The 4,465-nt window shown below is 40.1% G+C and overlaps 1 long non-coding RNA gene across 1 annotated transcript; it reads left to right on the top strand.

Annotated features, from left to right (window-relative positions):
- The first annotated feature begins 454 nt into the window (after positions 1-454).
- On the top strand, positions 455-2,250 carry LOC130292043 (uncharacterized). Its single transcript, XR_008848065.1, has 3 exons — positions 455-805; positions 1,207-1,339; positions 1,923-2,250. It is a non-coding gene; the product is annotated as an uncharacterized LOC130292043 (long non-coding RNA).
- The last annotated feature ends 2,215 nt before the right edge of the window (positions 2,251-4,465 follow it).

Here is a 4,465-nt window from a genome sequence, read left to right on the forward strand (position 1 = left end):
ATAATGAGAATCAGCAATAGCCAGAAAAATGTGTAATGATCTAATAAGGACTATTCTCTTAAAGGTTTGCCATTACCAATTAAACATATACTGCAGAACAGCACTGCGACATTAAGCACACATAGAGAAGGCAAACAAAAAATAAATGATAATAAGAGAAGAGAGACAACGTGTACAGGTGATCTATTGGTGCACTGTGGGAGCCTGAGAAACCTAGAGAAAAAAGTGTGTTGGTATGAGACCTGAAAAGATAAACAAGTACATCAACAGCAACATCCTGGGGCTGTGGGAGAGGAGGATCTTTATGTTGGACCCTATTGAACTCATTGAGAGGGTGTCATTGTGGGGGAGATTTATTGATGACATCTTGTTTGTATGGCATGGCTCGGTAGATGAATTGAAATCCTTTATGGCTCAATTAAATAACAACCCCTATAACATCAAATTGACATACAAATGGGGACGGTCTGATATGGATTTCTTGGACCTGTTACTAAGTGTCGACACGGAAGGATATATCATGTCTAATATTTATCGGAAAAAGACATCTACTAACTCTGTCTTACACGCAACTTCCTCTCATCCGAAACCCCTTGTGGCTAATATCCCCGTAGGCCAATTCCTGCGATTGAAGCGGATTTGTTCATCACCTTCCTTCTTTGAAGAGCAAGCTGCAGACTTAAAAAATCGCTTCAAGGAGAGAGGATACAACAAGAAGGACATCCAGAGAGGATATCTCAGAGCCAAAGAAACATCTAGAACCAATCTACTGGCCCACACAACGAAGAAACCTGCTGACGATCAGGTGAGGTTCATCAGTACATATAACACTAGATGGCGTCAAATAGAGAGGGCCTTACAAAAACACTGGGCTATCTTACGGATGGACCCGGTGCTATCTAAATATGTACCTGAAAAAGTCGCAATAACTTACCGACGCTCCAAAAATTTGAGAGACATCTTGGTTCACAGCCACCACAGGGACAAAAAGACACAAAATGTGTTTGGTACAAAAGGCCCCAAATGGGGCAGTAAACCCTGTGGTGGCTGTGTAGCATGCCCCAACATGGAAAGAACTTTCGACTTCAGGGACTCCAGTGGAGCCAGGAGTTATAAAATAACACAAGCAATTAATTGTTGTACTCCAGGGGTTGTCTACTGTGCCCGATGCCCTTGCAACTTGATGTATATAGGCCTTACTTCTAGGGAGCTGAGAAGACGCATCCGGGAACATGTCTTGGGCATTGAAGCTGCTAAAAATGAAGATGACATGAATCTATTGAAGACAATACCAAGACATTTTAAGGAGTACCACTCACGTGACAGTAGTCTTCTGAAGGTAAGGGGGATTGACAAAGTTATGGTGGGCCCTAGAGGGGGAAACTGGAAAAGAATATTAGCACAGAAGGAGGCACGTTGGATTTTTGACTTAAAAACCATTACCCCGTGGGGACTAAATGAAAATAATAGTTATACATCCTTTTTGTGATGTATTTGGTGTATAATACATTGTAATCTGTTCTGTATATATATTTTAGTTTTGGGTTTTAGTTTTATTTTAACAGGACATTTTATCATAGACAGTTAGGACCTAGCAACTTTACACACTTACTCATTTTTGTTGTTGTTGTTGCTTTTGTTTTTGTCTCTTGGTTGTTTTTTGTTGTTTGTGTTTTTCTTGTTTTGTTGTTGTGTGTGTCTTTTGTCGTTTGTTTTGTGTGTGTTGTTGTTGTTTTTTGTTGGTTTTGGTTTTTGGGTTTTGTTGATTGTGTCTTTTGTGTTTGGACCCCTTTTCCTTTCTCCCCCCCCCCTTTCCCTCCCCCCCTTTTCCCCCATCCCCCCTTCCCCCCCCCCGTCCTCTTTTTCTGGTTGTCATTTTTTATGTTTACCTGTTTGTCCGTTTGTTGTCCGTCTGTCTGTAGTTTGGTCTGTGTGTCTTTTAGCTCCTGGAAGAAGTGTCAGCTTTACGTGGACCCGAAGGCACTAGTGAAGCACCTTTTTATGGCAAGATGACCTACTGAGTGTGTCATAATATGGCCTTGATTGTCCCATTTTAATATTTAGTATGATACCCCTAGGGGTATGATGGGTGGGGCATGCCTGATATATATAAAAATTTTATCACATTTATTCTCATGATAACAATTTTATAGCTAGATCAGTATATGTATTTATATCTATTATAGTTGTTTCTATATATTGCAACTTATTTTAATGCACCTTTTTTGATAACAGTCTATCTATATAGCATCTTATCTTAGTACACTGTATGATTATAAGTAACAACGATTGATAGTTATACTTATCAATTTTATTCATTAATTTTTTTACACTTTTTTTACACTTTTTTATAAACATTTTTCTTACACATTTATCAAATATTTTTTTCACATATATTCTTTATATTCTACACGCGCACATATATATATATATATGCATGTGTGTATATATATATATATTTACATATTGTCACATCTACATGTTGTTCACAAGTTTGCTCATTAGCACACTATGACTAATATAGGGGTATATTATTATTATAAAAATTTTTCCATTTTTTTCTAAACTATTCATATGCTTTGTATATAATATACATATATAAAATTTCTTTGCATGTCTCACGTGTGTTCACCTTTGTTTTTATTTTTGCACCTGCACCCCACGCTTTTTTTGCTTTTTATTTTAAAACTTTCTTTCTACATTAAATTCTTTATATCTGTGCCCTAGGGTTTCACTATGCACATCAATGTTAGTGCAATCGCCTCTTTTTTCCATGTCTATGTTTATGCGCATGCCCAGACCTGGCTCCGTGTCACAGCGGACTCCAGTTTGTCTGCGCATGCGCCAAATACTTTCACTTACCATCTACTTTGTGGACTCTTGTGCGCACGCGCCGACTAAGTGCGTGGTGACGTTGGTGCACAGACGTCGCCTCTCCGCTGTGCGCGTGCGCCCGAGAGCCCAAGATGGCGCCGGCAGCTATGAGCTCTGGCGGTACGGAACACAGCTGCTTCTATCCAGGTAATTTTCACTCCAAATATCTGATTGGTCCTCTGTTATATAAATAGTTTACCCAGCTACTACCCATATACTCCCTGACGAAGCGGGTAGCGAAACGGCGTAGGGGTTGTGTGTGATCTCAGATGTGAGTATAACGTGGTGACTCCGGATGCACTGTGGCAGCGTGTTTATCCTCTCTTCCCTTCCGAGGGCTGGTGTATTTTCCTAGTGCAGTGATGTTGCTGTTGATGTACTTGTTAATCTTTTCAGGTCTCATACCAACACACTTTTTTCTCTAGGTTTCTCAGGCTCCCACAGTGCACCAATAGATCACCTGTACACGTTGTCTCTCTTCTCTTATTATCATTTATTTTTTGTTTGCCTTCTCTATGTGTGCTTAATGTCGCAGTGCTGTTCTGCAGTATATGTTTAATTGGTAATGGCAAACCTTTAAGAGAATAGTCCTTATTAGATCATTACACATTTTTCTGGCTATTGCTGATTCTCATTATTTATGTTTTTTTTATTTTTATTATTATCAATGTTTAATAAAGTTTGTTATTTTATTTATATTTTCACGTCTGGTGCATTTATTTGATAGGAGGTATACTAAAGTGTTTTGCACCAAACGCAATTTACTTTTCGAGTTGAAAAGCAACTTTGGTCACATATCTTTGGTTTTGGAAACACTGCAGTACAATAAGTTTTTCATTTTTATTGGGGAGGGGGGGACAGTGTAAGGGGGTGTATATGTAGTGTTTTACCCTTTATTATGTGTTAGTGTAGTTTTTTTTGGGTACATTTGCACTGGCAGAGGTTTACAGTGAGTTTTCAGCTAGAAATTTGCGCCGCAGCAAAAAATTTGCCACAGCTCATACATGAAGCAGGAAACTTACTGTAAACCTGCCCGTGTGAATGTACCCTGTACGTTCACATGGGGGGGCAAACCTTCAGCTGTTTCAAAACTACAACTCCCAGCATGTACTGACAGACCGTGCATGCTGGGAGTTGTACTTTTGCAACAGCTGGAGGCACACTGGTTGGGAAACCTTCAGTTAGGTTCTGTTACCTAACTCAGTATTTTCCAACCAGTGTGCCTATAGGTGTGGCAAAACTACAACTCCCAGCATGTACCGATGCTGGGAGATGTAGTTATTCAACAGCTGGAGGTACGCAACTACAACTCCCAGCATGCCGAAACAGCTGTTTGCTGTTTGGGCATGCTGGGATTTGCAGTTTTGCAACATCTGGAGGGCTACAGTTAGAGACCACTGCAAAGTGATCTCCAAACTGCAGCCCTCCAGCTGTTGCAAAACTACAAATCCCAGCATGCTCACACAGTTGTCTGGGCATGCTGGGAGTTGTAGTTTTTCAACATCTGGAGGGCTACAGTGTAGAGACCACTGTATAGTGGTCTCAAACTGTAGCCCTCCAGATGTTGCTAGACAACTCACCGGCTTCCGTA

Source organism: Hyla sarda, chromosome 9 (genome assembly GCF_029499605.1).
Source record: "Hyla sarda isolate aHylSar1 chromosome 9, aHylSar1.hap1, whole genome shotgun sequence".
Taxonomy (NCBI): domain Eukaryota; kingdom Metazoa; phylum Chordata; class Amphibia; order Anura; family Hylidae; genus Hyla; species Hyla sarda.